The following is a 24,529-nucleotide window of genomic DNA, read 5'->3' as shown; positions in this document are numbered from 1 at the left end:
GAGGAGAGGGGGGGAGAGAGGGGGAGGAGAGGGGAGGGGAGGGAGAGAAGAGGGGGAGGAGAGGGGAGGGGGAGGAGATGGGAGGGAGAGAGGGAGGAGATGAGAGGTGGAGGAGAGGGGGGGCAGGGAGAGGAGAGGGGGAGGGAGTGCTGGCTGTGTGAGTGAAGGAGAGAGTGGGAGGGAGTTTAAGAGAGAGGGAACAAGGATATACTGTAAAGAGAGAGAATGTGAGTGTGTGTTTACGTAGGTATTTGACAGACAGTCTTCACTTCCTGGGAGACGGGACGAGCAGATCCAACCGTACCAGGAGATGGAGATGGATGAGAGGAGGAGGAGAAGGGGGGGAGAAAACATAAACAAAAGCAAACAACATGTCTCTCGTCCTGCCTGTGAACATCTCAGCCTGAGACATCTCAGAAGATCTCCCCCGCCACGGCAGACTGTAGCACCAGGCTGTAGCGCCAGACTAACTGTGGTCGGTCCACAGTCTATTCCAGGCACCTTTGGGAAGTGAGGAAGGAAGGACACGAAGCAGTAGCAGCAGCAGCTGTGGGGAGCAGGCGGTCTGTCATGGAGGTAAGTCACCTCTGGCTACAGGCTGGATGGAATGTTAACGGCTGCTTGATTGGATGTGACAGGGAGTGAGAGGGACTAGGGCTCACAGTCCTCCAGTGTACACAGAGAGGAGTCCGCCACTGGCAGGTCTCCCATATTTGAAAGGTTGTATCTGTTGGATTTGAATTACAGGTGTGCTGGCCGGGTTTAACCTTTGTTAGGTTATGAAAGAGGGTATGTTGTTAGTTGTGTGTGTGTGTGTGTGTGTGCGTGCGTGCGTGCGTGCGTGCGTGTGTGCGTTGGTGCGTGCGTGCGTTGGTGCGTGTGTGTGCGTGCGTGTGGGCGTTACATTAGCATGCAAGTGTTAGTTTATTGTAGGACGTTACAAACAATCTTGGCTAACCCCCGATGTTTGTAGCATGTGGATAACAAGAGCAGAGTCTAACTCTATTGTAACTTTTAATGGATGATTGTTCTCCCTAAGACCCTGTCATTTTAGGTCTCAGAGACACGCCAGCTCAACTGTCAGCTGTTACACAGAACTGCCCATCAACTTGGTGACTTACTGTAATTCAGCCGGCGACACGAGACAAACCACTGTTATCGTGGTCCTGAGATGACAGGGAGCTGTGTCGACCCTATTGTTACACAGTGCACCTCGCATAGGAATTAAGAGACAGAAAACTGCAATGAAAGGCACGGTATTTACAATAGAGCAAATTTCTATACATAGCATGAACGTGTCCGTGAAAATTACAGATGTGTCATCCCACTGTGCCCTGTGTTGTTGTTGTTGTTGTTGTTGTTGTATTCAGGTGTGTTTGCACAGGTGGACAAGCCTTGTTCGGGACATGCCTTGCCATTATCCTCCCGGTTTTTAGGCATACGGCACCTGTGTACAATATGTGTTGAAACTTGTAGGCATGTAGGAGATATTAATGACCGTGTTGTAATGACAGTAGATATGGGATACCTGTTCGGGCATGCTCAGCCTTGTATTGTCTTCTGCTCTGGTGTATTGTGCTGAGAAACACACAGGGGAGAGACACAAGGACACTGGAAGTGGGTGTGGAAGATGAAGTAGAGGCGACAGCTCCCAGCGCCAGGACAGAACAGAACAGGACAGAACAGGACAGACTCTCATGACAGAACAGAACAGGACAGAACAGAACAGGACAGAACAGGACAGACTCTCATGACAGAACAGAACAGGACAGAACAGACTCTCACGGCAGAACAGGACAGAACAGGACAGAACAGACTCTCACGGCAGAACAGGACAGAACAGGACAGAACAGGACAGAACAGGACAGAACAGACTCTCACGGCAGAACAGGACAGAACAGGACAGAACAGGACAGAACAGGACAGAACAGGACAGAACAGACTCTCACGGCAGAACAGGACAGAACAGGACAGAACAGGACAGAACAGGACAGAACAGGACAGAACAGGACAGAACAGACTCTCACGGCAGAACAGGACAGAACAGGACAGAACAGGACAGAACAGGACAGAACAGGACAGAACAGGACAAAACAGGACAGAACAGGACAGAACAGACTCTCACGGCAGAACAGGACAGAACAGGACAGAACAGAACAGAACAGGACAGAACAGACTCTCACGGCAGAACAGGACAGAACAGAACAGGACAGAACAGGACAGAACAGAACAGAACAGAACAGAACAGAACAGGACAGAACAGGACAGAACAGGACAGAACAGAACAGGACAGAACAGAACAGAACAGGACAGAACAGGACAGAACAGGACAGAACAGGACAGGACAGAACAGGACAGAACAGGACAGAACAGACTCTCGTGACAGAACAGGACAGAACAGGACAGAACAGGACAGAACAGGACAGAACAGGACAGAACAGGACAGAACAGGACAGGACAGAACAGGACAAAACAGGACAGAACAGGACAGAACAGGACAGAACAGGACAGGACAGAACAGGACAAAACAGGACAGAACAGGACAGAACAGGACAGAACAGACTCTCACGGCAGAACAGGACAGAACAGGACAGAACAGGACAGAACAGGACAGAACAGGACAGAACAGGACAGAACAGGACAGAACAGGACAGGACAGAACAGGACAAAACAGGACAGAACAGGACAGAACAGGACAGAACAGGACAGAATAGACTCTCACGGCAGAACAGGACAGAACAGGACAGAACAGGACAGAACAGACTCTCATGGCAGAACAGGACAGAACAGGACAGAACTGAACAGGACAGACTCCTTGTTTGATCTATTCCCATATAAAAAAAAATATTCTTGTTTTTATATAAAACTGTGTGATTCAAAACACAAACCAAACAAAAGCAAATACATACACATATATATATATACATGCATACCTGCATACATACATTTTTTTTGCACGGCCTCCTCAGCGTGCCTCTCCGCGGACCTATATATTTTATGCATAGCGTGGGTGGTGATGATGTTGATGATGATGATAGAAACCGCTGTGGCGCATACAGTTGAATGCTGGCATTACACTCATTGAGGGACACGAAGAAGTCAAGTCCGATGGGCTTTGGGAATCTCAAATACAAATCGGGATTGGAATAAAAAAGGCATTTATATTAAACAATACAGAATATACAGCACTTCTTGGGGTCTGTAGGGTAAGCACTTATTCCCTCCCCCCTGAACATTTATGGAGATGTATGGGCCTTTTAAGTCAGTGATAAAAGTGTCTTTAAAGGATAAGTGAGCTCCTGCACTGATTATTATATTTCAATATTCAATATTTGATCACCAAAACCCCCCAAAAAGCATAAAAAGGGGGCCCCCCCCCGCCCAAAAAAGGGCCCCCAAAAATCGGGCTTGGTTCTAATTCACACAGGTATAGTGCCCTTTTCAGCCTTTGAGCACCTGCCCCTCTGTGCACATCCCTGTACATACATATACACACACACACACACACACACACACACACACACACACACACACACACACACACACACACACACACACACACACACACACACACACACACACACACACACACACACACACACACACACACACACACACACACACACACACACACACACACACACACACACACACACACACACACACACACACACACACACACACACACACACACACACACACGTATAGGTTTAGGTGGGGGGTTGCAGGGGACATGTCCCCCTCAATATTGAGAAGAGGATAATTTATCCCCTTCAAATAAATATAAAAAAATATATATATAGCTAATATGAAAGACAACCCCCAAAAGAGGTAGAAAATAAGGGGGTCAAAACATTTAGATATCCTTCTTACCTGTAACTATACTGTATTAACCAACAATTTCAGACACCCCTACTGTACATGACCATGAATTGATGCAGAAAGAGCACAAATCGGTGCATAAAAGTTCACCAGAATGCAGGTTTGATGTCCTGGGGTTGGACCCACAGACCCCTGGCTTAAACGCCTGGTGGTGTTCAGGCTCGACGCGGTTCAAAACAAACAAATTCAACTGTCCACACAAGCACAATTTCAATAAATAAAAGATATTTATTGAATAGAAGCACAACAGTCCGATGGGCAATTAGAGTAGTCAGCTAACAGTCCAGGGTCAAAACATGTATCAGGCTCTCGTACAAAAAGCGGATGTTCAATAATCAGATTTGTCTTCCGGTCCAGGTCAGTTTCAAGGGTCATGGGGGTTTCTCAGCCAGTCTAGTGTCCAGTACCACGAACACCTTCTCGCTTTCTCCTCTCCTTTTAACTTCCTCTCACCTCACAAGTGTGGATACAAGTCTCATTCTGCCAGTGGATTCGGCAAGTCTGATCATGACGCCATCTTTCTTTCACCGCAGTATAAACAAAGTCTCAAGCGCGCGCCAGTAGTCTTGCGAGATGTGCAGAAATGGTCTGTGGAGTCAGAGGAAACGCTACAGGCTGCACTTGAATGTACAGATTGGGGGGGGTTCCGCGAACCGCGATAACACAGATAACATTAATGACTACACGGAGACAGTGCTGGACTTTGTTTGTACTTTGGTGGAAGAAACAATCCCCACTACCACAATTAGAGTTTACCCAAACCAAAAGCCCTGGGTAGACAAATGCATCCGTGAGGCTCTGAAAGCGCGCACCTCAGCATACAACGGCGGGCTTGTGGCAGGCAACATGAATGACCACAAGGTAGCGAGATACAACGTCAGGAGGACAGTAATAGAAGCAAAGAGGCGCTACAGGGATAAAATTGAACTTCAATATGAACAGGCTGACTCTAGAGCTATGTGGCAGGGCCTCAGAACGATGACAGATTACAATGGCCCCTCCCTCAAGCTGACCAGTGACATCTCCTTAGCAAATGATCTCAATACCTTCTATGCGAGGTTTGAGGCTGGGAATAACAACACCAGCCTACAAACCACTGCAATGGAGGGGGGGGACACTGCTGATGGAGACTCAGTGTTCAGGGTAACAGAACATGAGGTGAGGAGGACCTTTAAGAAAGTGAATATCAGGAAGGCAGCAGGACCGGACGGTATCCCCGGCCGCGTCCTAAAACTCTGTGCCGACCAACTGGCCCCGGTATTCACTGACATATTTAACCTGTCCTTGGAACAGGCTGTCATCCCCACCTGTCTGAAGACGTCCACTATTATCCCTGTACCCAAAAAATACAAACCTGCTTGCCTCAACGACTACCGCCCTGTAGCTCTCACCTCGATAGCCATGAAGTGCTTTGAGAAGCTAGTAAAGGGCTACATCTGCTCCTCCCTCCCCATCAACCTGGACCCCCTGCAATTTGCATACCGCCCCAACAGGTCCACGGAGGACGCCATAGCCCATGTGCTGCACACAGCAGCATCACACCTGGACAAGAGGCAGGGGAACTATGTGAGAATGCTGTTCATCGACTACAGCTCAGCATTCAATACCATAGTCCCCTCCAAACTCATAGCCAAGCTCAGGGACCTGGGCTTGAACTATGACCTCTGCCAGTGGGTCTTGGAGTTCCTGACGGGCAGACCCCAGGTGGTGAGAGCAGGCAACTGCACCTCCTCATCCATCACTCTCAACATAGGGGCCCCCCAGGGCTGTGTTCCCTCCTCTACTCCCTGTACACACATGACTGCGTGGCACAGCGGAACAACAACACAATCATCAAATTTGCTGACGACACAGTAGTGGTGGGCCTGCCTAAATATTAAAGGCAACCAACTTGTGTCTAACCACGCCCAACTTGCGTCTAGCCACGCCCCCGCGGCAGCAGCAGAGCGGAGCTCATTATATGCCAGTAACCGCCCCTTATTCAGTATCCAGAAATAGCTCAATTGGCAAAGCTGCATGGCTGTGGATCCTACGGCTCGTTGCTGGCTAGTTCGATTCCCTTAAATTTTTTTTTTTTTTTTTTTTAAACGTGCATTCGCATTCTTTCGCCGTTAAGTTTAGGCATAACTTTAAGCATTGTTTCGGAGTTGGTTAAGGTTAGGCATTGTTTCGGAGTTGCTTAAGGTTAGAAGGGTTACGTTTAGGCGCTGTTAAGGAGCTGGTTAAGGTTAGAGTTTGACTTAGAGAATGGCAATATTTTTTAACATGCATTCATTTCGCCGGTTAAGTTTAGGCATTGTTTCGGAGTTGGTTAAGGTTAGGCATTGTTTCGGAGTTGCTTAAGGTTAGAAGGGTTAAGTTTAGGCGCTGTTAAGGAGCTGGTTAAGGTTAGAGTTTGACTTAGAGAATGGCAATAGACAGCCTATTTCCGCGCTGCAGCGCGAGGCAATAGACAGCCTATTTCCGCGCTGCCGCTCTCTCGCGCTGCCGTGGTCACATGGGCGTATTGGCCAATCAGAGAAACGCTAAACACAAGTTGGTTGCCTAAAATATTCACGCGGTGGGCCTGGTCTCTGCAAACGACGAGAGGGCCTACCTGGAGGAGGTCAAGGTTCTAGCGGGATGGTGTCAAGAGAACAGCCTCTCCCTGAACGTCAGCAAAACAAAGGAGATGATTGTGGACTTTAGGAGGTCGGGGGTCAGGGACTACAGCCCCCTCAGCATCGACGGGGCACCGGTTGAGAGAGTGAACAGTTTTAAGTACCTCGGAGTCCACATATCCGAGGACTTGACATGGACCACACACATTGACAGTGTTGTGAAGAAGGCACGGCAACGCCTCTACTTCCTCAGGCGCCTAAGGAAGTTCCAAGTCAGTCAGAAGATCCTTAAGAACTTCTACTCATGTACAATAGAGAGCATCCTGACTGGCAATATCACCTCCTGGTTTGGGAATAGCACCACACAAGACCGTAGCAGACTACAGAGAGTGGCCCGCTCAGCCGAACGCACAATTGGAGGGGGGCTTCCCACTCTCCAGGACATTTACAACAAGCGGTGCATGGGTAAGGCTAAGATAATTATCAAAGACTCCAGCCACCCAAACAACTGCCTCTTTGAACTGCTGCGGTCAGGCAAGCGATACCGGAGTCTCATGGCAAGCACAGAGAGACTCAGAAGAAGCTTCTATCCCCAGGCCATCAGGATGCTCAACGAACAATAACACTATGTAACAACCATCAAATGCACTCACAGCACACACATCCACACGCACACACTAACTTTAAACAAACAACTCACTGCAGCACCCACTTTAGAACACCTAAACACACTTTATATTTATTGGTAAAGAATTTGCACTACAACCCATACCTCATTACACCTTACTGTAAATTGTACCTAAATTGTACCTCATCCCATTTCTGCTTTGCACTGTATAGTATATTGTATATTATTATATTGTATAGTATATTGTATGGTAACTCAGTTACTTCTACTCTGCATTGAACATTGTATATATGTACATACTGAACACTTGTGTCTACGTACTTGACTTCTATTTTATACTTGCTATACTTATTTTATACTTATCTATTTTTGTCTAGCACAGTCTCTGGAGCATAACAGAAAGAAGCATTTTGTATACAAGTATGTACTTCTGTATGACAACTAATAAAGAAACTTGAACTTGAAACTTGAAACAAACTCTGTATATCACTCTCTCTCTCTCTGCTCTCTGCTGCTTCCTCACCTCCACTCAATCTCTCTCTGTCTATAATATATATATTTTTTTTGTATCATTCCATTTGGGCTGTGGGGGGTGCTTAATGTCTGAAGGAGTCGACTGAATGCTTCTTGTCCTCTGCAAAAGCATGCAATTGGTCCACTGATGGATACATCTTGATATTTGTCTAGTCTAGTGTGTTCATTAGATGGGTGAAATCCTCTTTCAGTGCCTCTGTGCCTGTTTTCGTAGGCAGTTAGCCTCTGGTATGCGTGCCATTAGCGTTAGCCACGCTTCTAGGCCTCTTTTCTTTTGGAAAGAATGATTAAAAAATATATACATATATTTTTTAAATAAATATTATTATTATTATTTTTAATCGACTAATAGGGGTCAGCCCTAATGTCATTACTACTTGTATACATCTATATCCCGTAGAGAGAGAGAGAGAGAGATAGAGATAGAGATAGAGATAGAGATATATATATATATATATCCCCTAGAGCAGTGATTCCCAACCTGGGGTCCGCGGACCCCCTGGGGGTCCGCCAGGGGGCGCAGGGGGTCCGCCAGACCACAGATGATTTGAGTTATTTTTTTATTTATTTATTTTTTATTATTATTCTTTTTTTCTTTCAGATAAATATTTAATTAGCATATTTTTATCATCAGAAGCATGAATAGTCTCTCCACTACAATAAAAAATAAAGATAAATAAATAAACATCTAGACATGATTTTTGAACGTTAACAGTAGGCTACCGGGTAGCCGCTAAAACGTGAATCAGTTGACTGTATCACTTTCCGTAGCTAGCCTAGCACGCTAGTTAAGTTTCTCGGCTCGTCTGCAGTCAGCCGACAGAGGCGAAAATGTGTGACAAACGAAAAGGAGATGACGGCAGCTCATCTAAAAAAAAGTTAGGACCTACAGCAATCGCGAAAATTACATCACCATGGGCTTCACTGAGGGACCAGACAAACGACCTGAGTGTGTGATTTGTGGAGAAAAGTTGGCAAACTCGAGCCTGAAGCCCAGCAAGCTGAAGAGACATCAGGCGTCTAAGCACCCAGAAACCGTTGGGAAGGATCCGGACTTTTTCGGAGGAAAGAACAGTCTCTCAAGGCGAACAAGCCCGTTGATGTTAGAGTAGCGTGGAGCAGGGGTGGCAGTGATTTACAGAAGGCTACCGAAGCCTCCTTTGAGTGTTCGCTTTTAATTGCAAAAGCAAAGAAACCACACAATATTGGCGAGCAGCTCATCAAACCAGCCTGCATCAAAATGGTTTAGAAACTGTGCGGCCCACAGGTGGCTGGATAAACTAAAATCAGTACCACTCTCGAACAATGTAGTGAAAGACCGAATTGATAAGATGTCAAGTGATTGCGAGCAGCAGCTGTCAGAAAAGCTTAGAAAGGGTCCATTTGCCATACAACTTGATGAAACTACAACTGTCGCAGACGAGGCTGTGCTCATCGTTTATGTGCAGTATATCGAAAATGAGGATCTGAAGCAGGACATTCTCATGTCAGTCAACCTTACTACCACCACTCGAGGTGAGGATATTTTTACTGTAGTGGATTCTTACTTCATTCAACATAAATGCAAACCGTTCACCATTAGGGCCTGATTTGAGAGGATGAATACAGGATTTGAATATTGGCCAACATTTTGAAATACATATGGTGCAAGATGAGATTTGTTGATTGAAGGCACAAGTCAAAGAAGCATAGTGGGTCTAATTATGATGCATATGCCTGTGTATAAGCAGTTTGTTATTAAAATGACAAGAAAAAGTATTAAAATGACAAAAAATAAGTATTTTATGGTATTTTATTAGGAGGGGGTCCAGGAATTTCATCAGAGATGTTTGGGGGTCCCTGGGGGAAAAAAGGTTGGGAACCCCTGCCCTAGAGAGAGAGAGAGAGAGAGAGAGAGAAGAGAGAGAGAGAGAGAGAGAGAGAGAGAGAGAGAGAGAGAGAGAGAGAGAGAGAGAGGAGAGAGAGAGAGAGAGAGAGAGAGAGAGAGAGAGAGAGAGAGAGAGAGAGAGAGAGATAGAGAGGGAGATATAGATATATGTATGTCATTACTACTTGTATACATATATATTCCCTATATATATATATATATATATATATATATATATATATATCATTACTACTTGTATACATCTATATTCCCTAGAGAGAGAGAAAGAGAGAGATATAGATATATATATATATATATGTATGTCATCACTACTTGTATATGTATACGTAACAGCTTTTAACTAGTATACGTGACAGTGTTTCAGTAGTATAGGCCTATCAGCCCCTCATACTTGTATACATCTATATTCCCTAGATAGAGAGAGAGAGAGAGAGAGAGGATATATACAGTATGTATGTCATTACTACTTGTATACATATATATTCCCTAGAGAGAGAAATAGAGATATAGATATATATATATGTGTATGCCATTACTACTTGTATACATATATATCCCCTACCATTCTTTCTGCTGCTTACATTTCTTGTCCTGCTGCTCCACATTACGTGACGAACCGTTTGAGCTGTCACGACCCGCTAAAGAAGACGCTTCCGAAAATAACTGTCCCAGATATCCAAATACAGCCTCCTCTGGGTGGAGCCTCTGTGTCAGGGAACTACAGCATCCCAGTATATGTGTCAGGATCAGTTTAACTAATGATGTTGTGAGAATGTTACGGTGTTTCCAACCTCGCGTTTAGTACTGCATTCACATGCTCGTGTCCAGAGGTGGTGCAGTGGTTAAAGGCCTCTGCAAATGCATGTACCCCTGCTGGCCTGGGATCAGATCCCACCGGAACATTCTCTCCTGCGTCTCCCCTACTCTCTCTCCCTGCTGGCCTGGGATCAGATCCCACCGGAACATTCTCACCTGCGTCCCCTACTCAGTATCCCTCTCAGCCATCCTACTGTCTCGATACGGTGAGACACTAAGTAGAGAGGACTGCTCACTCCCCGTAAAAAAAGATAAACACCTCCCATGTTTACTTAGAAGGTATTAGCAACATTAATCTGTTGTGAAAGTCAAGAATCCTACTGCTTGGCAAAGTCTATAATTATTCCTAGATAATTAGCAGATGCTATGACTTCCAATCATTACATACCTCACACTCCTCCACCTGAATCGTGTGGAGCTTCGCTAAAATAAACAATGAGTGGAAGAAGCGCTGTTTTGGTGCTGTACCAAAGCATCGCCTACAGCTCTCTCTCTCTCTCTCTAACTCTCTCTAACTCTCTCTCTCTCACACACAAACACAAATGCTCAGTGTAGATTAGAAGGGTTGGTTTATCTCCAGAATGACAGGTTTATCACAGAGACGTCAGCTCTGCAGGTCCAAGGCACCGAGTGCTGGGAAAGCCCCCCCAATAGACTATAGTGTAGTAGGCTACTATCCGTATTCAACAGCTCAACATTCCCCAACCACAGCAGACGTGTTGCACATGTATTATGTATGTCATCCTTCCCACTGATACCTTATCAACAGCAGTATCTCCCCTTCTTCAAGAGGATCTCCTCACACTCGTCCTGAGTGACTTCTGAGTGAGTCTGTGTTAATAACACTCGTAAGAGAAGTATTCACGGGCAGCACTCTAACCCATACACTGTAAAAAAAAACATTTTCATGGGAAATTTTACAGATTACTTTTGTTTTTCTACTGGCATTAAGTGTAAATGCCATAGAAACAGTAAATTACTTTTGATCAAAATATGAACAATTAAATAAAGGTTGTAATCTGTAAATGTATTTGATTTGACTGTCATTTGACAGTAAGTATTTGGCAACCATTGCTGCCAGACATTTACCTTTTTTTTTTTTACAGTGCAACTCTTGTGATGTGAAGTGAAGAGGTTCAATGCAACCTGACTGATTGGTCCGGTATTTAGATACACAATTTATAAAATGCAGATGTCAAAAGTACCCCCCCCCCCCTGTCAGCAAACGAGGGATTTCCGTGATCACAGTTCCCTAAGCGATCATAGCATGTATGGATTCCAAAGGGATGGGTAACTGAACACGTGACCAACCACTCGACAGTAATGACTGGGAAACATTGCGAAACCTCTAAAAATATGGCTGCTTATGTTACTGTGCATTTTCACTTTGTCATTTTTAGAGCAAGTCGGGGATAAAAGCCTAAGGGCTGAATATTTCATGACTGCGGAGCTGGCTAGTGACCTGCTGTATCTAACACAAGACCCACGCAACTCTTTAAAACCCTTTTTGGATCGACTCCAAGGCACTTTATAAGTTAGGGACGTTAAAGAAAAGAGCACCGCCGCATCGGAGTTAGGAGTTCCATAATCGATCTGGATCAGGAGGATGCAGTTCGGTAATGAATGGGGGATCCGAGAATTTGACCTCCGGACTCTAAAGCATTCATGAGCCTCAGTTTGTGGCCTTATCGCATCGGTTAAGGCTTCCATTTACACTCCATTAAAGACACATTTTGCTCTATACTCAAACCCCAGCTGCCAAGCTTATGCAAATGCTGATAGCCGCAGAAGCACTATAGTGGGCCCGCCGGAGAAACACAGTGACCAGCGGGAATGTCCTCCTCCTTATCTGTTAAATGCAAGGAGCTGATTGTTTTGCTCGTCTAAAATCTTGTTTATATGCGCAGAGTGGAACTCTGAAGACATTATAATCTCAACAGGGCAGAAGCTAGCCCCTTATCACACCGTAGTCCATAGGGGTTGCCATTTTAAGAGAGCATGAGTATCATGTGGTCTCCTTGCATGACCTCAGTCTCTGATTTGACCTGCTACATCCGTTTAAGAGCCTTTTCAAACATTGTACCAAAGAGCAACTGACTGGAGCTATATGATGGTCAACAATGAATAATGCACTATTCAGTGTATCAATGCTCTCTCTGCCCTCTCTCATTCTCTCCATATCTCTCTGTCTGTCCCTGTCTCTCATTCTCTATGAATGTCTCTCTCTCCAAGCCTCTATCAGTGCCTGGTAGTCCATCTCCTAAGTCAGGGGCAGTAATGAGGCTCTGATATTCTACTCTTCTGCATGAAAGCGCTATTCATGCTCAATCTCGTCTACAATGCACTAAAATAAATGGATTACCCAATTAGCTGCCATTGTATGCCAGCATGTATGTGTATGTGTGTATGTATGTATGTATGTATGTATGTATGTATGTATGTATGTATGTGTGTGTGTGTGTATGTATGTATGTATGTATGTATGTATGTATGTATGTATGTATGTATGTATGTATGTGTGTATGTGTGTATGTGTGTCTGTCTGTCTGTCTGTCTGTCTGTCTGTCTGTCTGTCTGTCTGTCTGTCTGTCTGTCTGTCTGTCTGTCTGTCTGTCTGTCTGTCTGTCTGTCTGTCTGTCTGTCTGTCTGTCTGTCTGTCTGTCTGTGTCTGTGTCTGCATCTATGTCTGTTTGTGTGCACACGCATATCTATGTCCGCTTGTGTGTGTGTGTGTGTGTGTGTGTGTGTGTGTGTGTGTGTGTGTGTGTGTGTGTGTGTGTGTGTGTGTGTGTGTGTGTGTGTGTGTGTGTGTGTGTGTGTGTGTTTGTTTTTCTATCCTGCTGGGGATCATGACCTGACATATCACTCACGCCGTGGGGACCCATTTTTCCTGTGGGGACCGAGTCCTGGTCCCCACGGGCACGAGCATTGCAATCAATAGAAAACAGCTTGCTGATATGCCTGGTGCTGTTTTTTTTTGAAAAAAAAGGTCCCCTGGAAGTAAATTTTCAAGACTTTGTGTGTGCCCTTATGGTTACAAACTGTATTGCGGTGTGTGAGTTTGCTTGGCGGGGTCCGTTTCCTGAATCTGTGTGTGTGTGTGCCCTTGTGGTTACACACGGTATTGCATGTGTGCGCTCTTGTGGTTACACACGGTATTGCGGTGTGTGTGTGATTGATTGAAAACTTTATTAACAGATTGCAGAATGGGTACAATACAGTACAGCTCAATACACACAATTGTTAAGGGAATGCAGACCAGAGAAAGACTTTCGTCTTGTTTACATCAGGGTCCCCCATTTTCAATTCATCATAACATACATTACATACATGACATACAGATAGACAGTACTGTTACATCCAGACATTTATGACATACCAGATCTACAAATATACAGTACTGTTTAAGAGTACAATGCCTGTCATATAGACCCTGGTGTTGGAAACTCTGATTAATAGACAGTTTCTAAGAAGAGAGTACTGTTACATCCAGACATTTATGACATACCAGATCTACAAATATACAGTACTGTTTAAGAGTACAATGCCTGTCATATATTGTAGACCCTGGCGTTGGAAACTCTGATTAATAGACAGTTTCTAAGAAGAGAGTATATACATTATATACATTTGAGAGTATATACATTTGAGGGGGAAGAAACTGTACATTGGAGGAGGTTGGGTAGGTGGGGTGGGCGGGGGTTGAGCAGGTGGGGTGGGAGGGGGGGACAACAGTACTGTATATTTGTATATCTTGTATGTCATAAATGTTATGATTTGACTGCCTCTTTGAACTGCTCAGGCAAGCGATACCGGAGTCTCATGGCAAGCACAGAGAGACTCAGAAGGAGCTTAACTATCCCCAGGCCATCAGGATGCTCAACGACAATAACACTATGTAACAAACCATCAAATACACTCACAGCACACACATCCTGTAACTGACCGCCAAGGGTAAAGATGCCTATCATCTTTATTATCAGTAAGCTTTAATTTACGTTGGTCTAGATGATCGACTTTTCTTTATTAGCTCAGAATACTGAGCTTTCTATTTAAGAAAAGAATATTTCAGTGCCGCTTGTGCATTTTCATTTTGTGTCCACATGGGGGCAGAGCTCGTCTTTTCTATAGTATAAAGGTCACAGCTTCCTGTGTGTGACCAAGGCAGGAAGTAACTCAGAGACAACGACGGAGCAGACAGCGAATTATATACTTACTACTTATACCTTACTCCAGTAATTAACACCCCTTGGTAAAGCGGAATAAGGTACGTCGAACACTAAAATGTATTATTATTATTATTATTGTTGTTGAATAGGTCTATATTTATGTGTGGTAGACATGTAAAGTGGTGCACTGACTGATTAGGTTCCAATCAGTCGCACCTGCTGTCGAACAAGTAACGTTACTATTTATCATTAGTTTCCTTAAATGCCTTTATTATGGAAGACGAGTTCACCCTTAATATCATTAAATTAAAATGTTTGTTTGAACACGTTAGGTGCTTTGTTGTGAACAATATTGAACTGTGAACAATATAACTAATTGTGTATGTTTGTGTTTTGACTGTCACAGTTTTCACGGTGCAAACGGAGCAAACGATGCAACCGTCACTACCTGTACAACTACGGTGCAACGACAACTACCAAAGAAAAGCTACAGTGATGCTATGCTAAAATGCAAAAGAAAAAGAAAAAAATAAATAAAAGCACCTGTACGAAACATAACCGCATCTTTATTTCACCACCAAGCCGGGGGGCAGTTACAGTGAAAACTTACCCAACTCTGAAGAGGATCAACAGTGAGTAAGCCATACTCTGAAGAGGATCAACAGTGAGTGAAGAGGATCAACAGTGAGTAAGCCATACTCTGAAGAGGATCAACAGTGAGTAAGCCATACTCTGAAGAGGATCAACAGTGAGTAAACCCATACTCTGAAGAGGATAAATGTATTATGAAACCTCATTCTGAAGTGGATAAATGTGAAGTAGACCTTACTCTGAAGAGGATAGATGCTCTGAAGAGGATGGATGTATTATGAAGACTTTATTCTGAAGTGGATAAATGTACAATGAAGACCATACTCTGAAGAAAATACATGTATGTTGAAGACCTTACTCCGAAGAAAATACATGTATGTTGAAGACCTCACTCAGAAGAAAATACATGTACAATGAAGACCATACTCTGAAGAAAAGACATGTATGTTGAGGACCTTACACTGAAGAAAATACATGTATGAAGAGAAGGAAGAATGAACCTACTGAGTTAACACCTATGCTGTCTGGTATCCATCCCAGCAATACCACGGACGTGTGGCAACTCCTGTATATCTAATTACCCTTATGCTGTCTGGTATCCATCCCAGCAATACCACGGACGTGTGGCAACTCCTGTATATTTAATTAATATTATGCTGTCTGGTATCCATCCCAGCAATACCACGGACGTGTGGCAACTCCTGTATATTTAATTAATATTATGCTGTCTGGTATCCATCCCAGCAAGTGGAACTCTTAAATACCATCTATTTATTGATATTTTGAGTTTGTGTGATCAAGCACAATGTCGGCCCAAGAAGACGATGCTGGCAACCTCTTGGAGTTGGAACAAAACAGGACAGGTGCTCGCCAAAGAACTCTAACAGAGAAAGGAAAGGAAAATCGTGAGGTGGAGGATAAGAGGAATGAGAAAGCTTTTAACAAAGCTTATCAGAAGTGGAAGAAGATAGCCAAGGAAGCCAGAGGGAAACTAAGAACCTTCTGTCCGGCAGAAGAACTTGAAAGACTAAAACAAGACATTCAAGCAAGTTGTGACCTAGTAAGAAGCTTGTATGAGTCCATTTTACGTAACCATGCCACGACTCCCGAGATCGCAAATAAAATGGACGCCTGTATTCAGCTGACGGCAGATACCCAAGAGCTTGTGTGTAGACAGCTGGAAACAAAAGAAGATGATTTTAATAAAAGACTTGAGAAGGAGAGGGTGAGAATAGCTCTGAACAAAGAGGAGTACAGGTCTGTATATGGACACACAAATACTGAAACAATTCACTCTCAACGTTCCAAGGCATCAAACAGGCGGAGGGAAGCTGAACTCGCGGCTAAAGTAGAAGAGGTGAAGGCCATTCAAGTGATCCAGGCTCAGCAAACCAGTCTCCTCCAACTAGAGGGGGAAGAGGCAGCCATGCTGGTGGAAATGGAAAAGATGAAGGTGGAGAGTCGACGTAAGCTGGAGGAGGAGAGGATGAAGCTACAGCAGCTACAAGCAGAGAAGGAAGTCCAGGTAGCAGCAGCCCGAGTGAGGGCATACAGTTCTGGAAGTGATCTAGACAACGAAGAAGAAGAAGTCACTGACCATGAAATAAATACTGCTCACCAAAATCCTGAATATAGTGCTCCGCTACATCCTACATCATTCCAACGTCAAGCATCTCCCAGCGCGACGGCAAACCAAGAGGCCTTCAGTCTAGCCGAAGCAATCACAAGTGCATTAAGCATGAATCGCCTACCTACACCAGAACCAACAATATTCAACGGTGACCCTATGAAATTTGTTGATTGGAAAATGACCTTCATGACCCTGATACACCGAAAGCCTCTCCCAACAAGTGATAAGATGTTTTATCTGAAAATGTACCTTACTGGAGAAGCTCGTAAGTCTGTGGAAGGATTCTTTTACAGAGACTCCGAAGAAGCATATAAAGGTGCCTGGAGAGTGTTGGAAGAGAGGTATGGGAACCCCTTCATTATACAAAGGGCGTTCAGAGACAAGCTAATAAGATGGCCTAAGATAAACACAAACGATCCTCTGGCGCTCCGAGAGTTTGCAGACTTCCTACAGGGATGCACAGAGGCAATTCCACATGTCCGAGGGCTGGACATCTTGAATGACTGTGAAGAGAACCACAAACTGCTCAAGAAACTACCTGAGTGGATTGTGCGAAGATGGAGCAGGATCATCGTAGAAGAGCTAGATAAATCTGGAAGCTATCCAAGTCTTGCACACTTTTCAAAGTTTCTGAACAAAGAGGCACGAATAGCTTGTAACCCCATCGCCACCCCACTACTGTTGAACTCCAGAGCCTCAGACGAAAGGTTTCCCAAGAGAGCCAGAGCGTTGAATACAAGCACTCACATAAAGAGCAACATCGTGGAGACACAGTATTCACCCTACAGAGCCAGACCACCTTGCCCAATCTGCAAAAATGAGAATCATGGCATTGCTACATGCACTAACTTCGCATCAAGGTCTATAGAGGATAAGAGAACGCACATCTACCAAAATCACCTCTGCTTTGGATGTCTGAGGAAGGGACACTCCAGCAAGGACTGTAAATGGCGACATACCTGCAACACCTGCAACCGTCGTCATCCAACGTGTCTGCACGAAGAGAGGTCACAAGCACCAGAGACAACCCAGAGTGGCACATCTACTGCAAACTACCGGAGCCAAGAAGTCCGCAGAGTCGTGTCTCACACTACAACCCGATGTGCTTCTGCCACCTCAAGCATTGTCCCAGTCCTTGTGTCTTCAGTTCAAGAGCCACAGATAACGGTGCTCACTTACGCACTACTTGACACACAGAGTGATACGTTTATCTTAGAGGACCTGCTTAAGGAGTTAAGTGTGGAAAGTCAACCTGTGAAGCTGAGACTCAGTACAATGACTGCTGTAAATACAGTTATAACCAGCAAGAGTGTCAGCGGCCTACAAATCAGAGGACTCCATTCTGCAAACAACCTCAGAGTGCCACAAGCCTACACTCGTAGCTTCATCCCAGTAGACAAATCCTACATTCCTACTGGTAAAACAGCGCTACAGTGGCCTCACCTCAAGCATCTCGTAAACAAGTTACCAGCACTTCTAGACTGTGAAGTGGGTATGTTAATAGGATGTGATTGTCCCTCAGCGCTAGCTCCACTCGAAGTCATCACAGGCTGTGAAAACGAACCTTTTGCACAGCGGACAGAGCTTGGCTGGAGCATAATAGGCTCATCTAACCCTCATCTGGACCGACAAGGGAGCCAGAGCTTTGTACATAGAGTGTCAGTAAAAGAAATACCAGCCCCGTCTACAACAGATGTCCTTAAAGTACTTGAGTCGGACTTCTCTGAAAAGAACTACGAGGACAAGTACGTGTCTCAAGAATATGCTCACTTCATACAATTCCTCAGTGAGAACATCAGACAGAAAGAAGATGGACACTACGAGATGCCTCTACCTTTTAAGGGTAGCAGCCCACCATCCCTACCAAACAACAAGAGACTAGCTACGGTCCGCCTTCAGTCTCTAAAGAAGAAGCTAAAGACGGATAAAGAGTATCACGAACGCTATAAGGCTTTCATGAAAGACATCATTGAGAAAGGTGACGCAGAACTTGACCATACCACTTCATATGGAGAGACCGCTTGGTACCTTCCTCATCATGGCATTTACCACCCTCAAAAGCCTGGCAGGCTAAGGGTCGTGTTTGACTGCTCAGCTAAATTCTGTGCAGTTTCCCTAAATGACTGTCTATTGACCGGTCCCGACTTAATTAACTCCCTAATAGGAGTTCTATGCCGCTTCAGAAAGGAAGACGTGACCATAATCTGCGACGTGGAAAGAATGTTCCACCAGTTCTTCGTCCACCCTGACTCTCGAAAATACCTCAAGTTCCTGTGGTGGAAGGAAGGTGATTTGGAAACAGAACCACAGGAATACAGGATGGCAGTTCACCTCTTTGGAGCTGCTTCGTCTCCTGGATGTGCCAACTTTGGCCTAAGGTACATGGCACACCAACATAGAGAAGACTACCCAGCAGCCTCAGCCTTCATTGAGAAGAACTTCTACGTTGATGATGGGTTAGCCAGCGTTTCATCAGTCGAAGAGGCCAAGAAACTGATCATCGAGGCACAAAAATTGTGCAAACGAGGAGGCCTACGCCTCCACAAATTCAACTCTAACCACAAAGACGTCCTCGACTGTGTGAAACCCTCAGAAAGAGCAACAATCACTGACCCTCTCGAACTTAAGCTGGAAGCGACCCCAACTGAGCATGCACTTGGCCTTCAGTGGTCTATAGACAACGACACCTTCAGCTTCAATGTCAACATGAAAGACCAGCCTTCAACTCGTCGAGGAATCCTCTCCATCGTCGCCTCTCTTTATGACCCACTCGGGTTTGTTGCTCCATTCACCCTAAGCGGAAAACGCATACTCCAAGAACTATGCCGCAGAGGCATAAAATGGGATGATCCACTGCCAGATGACTTAAAGCCACGGTGGAAGGAGTGGAAGATCGGGCTATATAACTTAAAGGAATTCACAATCCCTAGATGCTACCACCCACATGACTTCGGCAACATCATCAAGACGGAACTGCATCACTTTGCTGATGCCAGCAGCATGGGGTATGGCGCTTGTTCCTACCTCAGGTACAAAAATGACAAAGATACAGTACACTCCAGTCTTGTGATGGCCAAAGCAAGAGTAGCACCCACAAAGGTCTCAAGCATCCCACGACTAGAGCTCTCAGCGGCAGTGGTCGCAACCAAATTGAGTGTGTTGCTGAAAAGAGAACTGCAGATGAAGATCGATGAAGAATTCTTCTGGACAGATTCACAAGTAGTTCTGGGCTACATCAATAATGAGGCAAGAAGGTTCCATGTGTTCGTCGCGAACAGAGTCCAACTGATAAGAGAAAACACTGACCCAAGTAAATGGCACTATATCGAAACAGCAGAGAACCCGGCAGATCATGCCTCCAGAGGCCTTCAGGCATCTCACATTCCTTCAACAAACTGGACTTGCTCTGGGAGCAAGAAGTACATCCCAAACTGAACCCTTTCGCAGACCTACTCGTTGGCGATCCTGAGGTTAAGGCTGTCCAAGCTTTCACAACCAAAGTTAACAATTGTACAGACATTCTAATTCGCCTAAATCAGATCTCTTCATGGTCAAAGATCCTGAAAGTAGTTGCAAGAATCAAGAGGCTGGGATCGGGAAAAGTACACAACACCGAACTGGTGAGTCGAAGAACAAGAAAGAGCTGCCGAAATAGTGATCAAGCTCGTCCAGCAGCAAGCCTTCTCTCAGGAAATTAAGAGATGCCAGGAAGGAGATGCTCTTCCAAGTTCAAGTGCTCTTCAGTCCCTTGATCCAATTCTGCATCGAGAACTTCTCTGTGTGGGTGGAAGATTGAGACGCTCATCCCTCAGTCAAGAAATGAAACATCCCATCATTTTGCCAAAATACAGCCCTATCACCAAGCTAATTACGGCTCATCACCACGCTCAAGTTTGTCACCAAGGCCGAAGTCAAACTCAAATGGAACTGAGAGCAAATGGATTCTGGGTCATTGGTGGGAGCAAATTAGTAGCCAAGCTGATTCACAACTGTGTACGATGCAGGAAACTCCGACGACCTACTGAAGAGCAGCAAATGGCTGAACTCCCTAAAGAGCGTGTGGAAGACTCACCGCCTTTCTCATACAGTAGCATGGACTGCTTCGGCCCTTTCCTGATTAAAAAGGCCCGTAAGGAGTACAAGAGGTATGGCCTAATACTAACTTGCCTGGCTTCACGAGCTGTCCACATCGAGATGCTTGAAGACTTATCAACAGACTCATTCATTAACGCCTTGAGATGCTTGATCAGCCTCAGAGGAGCTGTTCGGCAACTTCATTGCGACCATGGTACTAACTTCGTGGGAGCTAGAAACCAGTTTAAAGAAGCGCTCAAACAATGTGATGCCAATTTACTGGAGATCTTTCTAGCAGAGAAACAGTGTGAATTCGTCTTCAACGCTCCATCCGCCAGCCATGCAGGTGGTGTCTGGGAACGTCAAATCAGGACAGTAAGAAATGTGCTGAACGCCACTATCACTCTGTGTCCAGGCAGACTTGATGACGCCTCCCTTAGAACACTCTTCTATGAAGCTACAGCTATTGTAAACAGCCGACCACTGACAGTAGATGGTATCAACGACCCCATGGCCCTAGAACCCTTAACACCAAACCATCTCGTCATGATGAAGTCTAAAATCGCTCTTCCACCCCCTGGGAGATTTGTTAAAGAGGACATGTATGCAACCAAGAGATGGCGCAGAGTCCAGTACCTAATCGAACAATTCTGGAGCCGCTGGAAGAAGGAATACCTCCTGATCATTTCCACACGTCAGAAGTGGCACGTACCACGGCGTAACCTCAAGGTGAACGACATAGTCATCCTCAAGGACAGTAACCTGCCAAAAAGCCAGTGGCAACTATGTCGAGTCGTATGCACTGCCTTGGCCAGCTCGTCGCTCGTGAGAGCCAAGGATTATCGGGGGATGGCAGAAGAGGCTGACAGAATATTGCTGGCAACCCGCCACTACAGCGTTAACGTTAACGCTGCGCTGCCGGCGGGGGAGATGACGGGAGCTGCGGTATCGGATCGCCGGAGGGAGAATGAACTTTGTTTTTTTCATCTGCGTTATGGCGTTATGGCCGGAAAAAGAGCAAGGCTGCTCACATCGCCTGGCTTTGGCACCATAACGCTGATGAAAAAAACAAAGTTCATTCTCCCTCCGGCGATCCAATACCGCAGCTCCCGTCATCTCCCCCGCCGGCAGCGCAGCGTTAACGTTAACGCTGTAGTGGCGGGTTGCCAGCAATATTCTGTCAGCCTCTTCTGCCATCCCCCGATAATCCTTGGCTCTCACGAGCGGCGAGCTGGCCAAGGCAGTGCATACTGGAGGTGGAAGCTGACGCAGAAATAACTGTATAAATAAAAATGATGCGTCACCTGAGCCGAGCAATGCCAACATGTTCTCCATGAGCTCGGTTGGTTTACTGTCACCTAAACCGTTCAGTGACAACAGGCGCTCCGCCCGCTCCGTATCTGACAGCTGAAACAGCCGTAACAGCTGTTGTTTGAGAGCGGCGTATTTCCCCATGGCTGGTGGGTCTCGCAAAAATCCCATGACACGACGGGTGGTTTGTGCATCCAATGCAGCGACAACATGATAGTATTTTGTGTCGTCCACTGTGACACCTCGCAGATGGAATTGAGCCTCGACATGTTGGAACCATGGGTCCGGGTCGTGCTGCCAAAACTCGGGCAGCTTGACAGACACCACAGCTGCCACCGCAGCGGGCCGAACAGCGTTTTCTTCGTTATCACTCATAATAATAATAATAATCCAACGATCAGGGTCACCAATGTGGGAAGTTGAAGGAAGAGGCGATACAATAATGCGCGTATCAGGTCCTTCAGTTACTTCCTACTTTATTCATTCACAGAATCACCCCTGTACACACACCTACCACTCCCCTATATCTCCTCCCCTGTGACCCTTCAACTCTGGAGTGAGAGACTCCCTTAATGTGACACCACAACACTTTCTATTTTATACTTATTTTATACTTATCTATTTTTATCTAGCACACTCTCAGGAGCAAAATCAAAAGAAGCATTTCATATAAAAGTATTCTGTATTGAAAACTTGATTAATTGAAAATGGGGGACCCTGATGTAAACAAGTCTTTCTCTGGTTTGCATCCCCTTAACAATTGTGTGTATTGAGCCGTACTGTATTGTACCCATTCTGTAATCTGTTAAATAAAAATTTCAATCAATCAATCAATCAAACCATACAAGCTAGCTGTCTAGTTAGCTTGCATTAGCTCAGTCTAATTAGCTCGCTAGCTAGATTGCTAGTTAGCTTGCTAGTAGGTATGATAAGCCAAAAGCTTATCATAAAAAAACACATATATTGACCGAATCATTGGTCCAAGTCATAACTGGTAGCTAGCTAATGCGATCTAGCTTGCTAGCATGAGCTATCTTACTAACTACATAGTTAGCACAAGCTAGCTTGCTACCTAGCTAACGCGAGCTAGCTTGCTAAACAGGAAGCTGACTTGCTAACTAGCTAGCGCGAGCTAGCTTGCTAAACAGGAAGCTAACTTGCAAACTAGGTTGCAAGCTAGCGACCTAGCTATAACTTGTATGGTAGTAATACATAATGGTAGTAAGACTAGATTACAGTAATAGCTTGCTAGATATACTGTTCAGGCTAAAGGATCATGCTAATCTGGCCAAATGAACTAGCTATTTGCTAGACATCACAAGCATACTAACTATAGCTCTATGTAGGCTATACAGTAACTAACTATACAAGCACATCAAGTCCTTTCAGACTATAGAAACCCTAACTAACCCTAACTCTAACCCTAACCCTAGGGTGAAAGGTGTAATACATTTATGCAGTTTGCTCAGTGGTGGCCAAAATTATTAGAACACTTGGCATATTTAAGAGTTTTCAGTTGTTGTTGTTGTTCTTCAATTGACCATTAAAATACCCATAAAACAAATGTAATATATACAAAGTCATCATTATGCTCTATAAACCATAGAATAAAGCCATCATAAGGAGATTTACGCAATTTTCCTTACAAAAAACTAGCTAGGCCTATTTCACTGTCAATGTCACACAATCATGTTCCTTCAGTCCAATCACTGTAAAGTACACTTTAGACCGCCATGATGACACCAATTCATACCAAAACCCGAAAGGGGAGAGGTAGGAAAAATAAACTTTCAGATAAGTGAAGATTGGTATAAAGTGTTGTGGACTGATGAGTCTGAACAGTTTGGCAATAAGCGAAGAGAAACGTTGGTGCATTTCTCAGATCAGAATTAAAATTATCATAACTGTTAGTTCAACCTCCACAACATTTTGTCATTTGTGCACATACAGTAGTAGCAGTTTCTCTATAAAACAATAGTCCTCATTTCATTGCTTGAGTCATTACATACAATTTTTTTTAACTAGTTGTCAAAATCTGTCAATTGTGGACCATGTTGTCAATCATGACCTCACAATGGCTGAGGCTGGTCGAAGGGTGCAGTCAAATGTTGAGAGAACCACTGTAAATTACTGTATTCAAACATTTAGTCGGGAGAGAAGGTGTATATATTGGACAGTGATTCAGCACTAAACAATCTACTGCACTACTGCCATTGTGTCATACATGAAGCTTGCTCTTTTTACAGTTTACATTTAGACTTACAGCTTTACTGCAGTACATATTGTATTGTATTGTAGTATTGTAAAGTAGTGTTACAGTAAATATTTGCCATATTTACAGTATGGTACTGTACTGCAGCATTTTACAAGTGGGAAGGACTGTTATTGTACACTACAGTATGGGTT

At 44.7% G+C, this 24,529-nt stretch overlaps 1 protein-coding gene across 1 annotated transcript in view; it reads left to right on the top strand.

Annotated features, from left to right (window-relative positions):
* Positions 1–243: 243 nt before the first annotated feature.
* Positions 244–24,529, top strand: part of lzts1 (leucine zipper, putative tumor suppressor 1) — a 56,600-nt gene continuing 32,314 nt past the window's right edge. Inside the window, exon 1 of the mRNA XM_084322514.1 lies at positions 244–576. The gene's annotated coding sequence lies outside the window, so the exon portion shown is untranslated. The remainder of the gene's footprint in view (positions 577–24,529) is intronic.

This window comes from Notolepis coatsorum, assembly GCF_963971535.1.
Source record: "Notolepis coatsorum genome assembly, chromosome: 10".
Taxonomy (NCBI): Eukaryota; Metazoa; Chordata; class Actinopteri; order Aulopiformes; family Paralepididae; genus Notolepis; species Notolepis coatsorum.
This window is presented reverse-complemented; position numbering and strand designations above follow the sequence as displayed.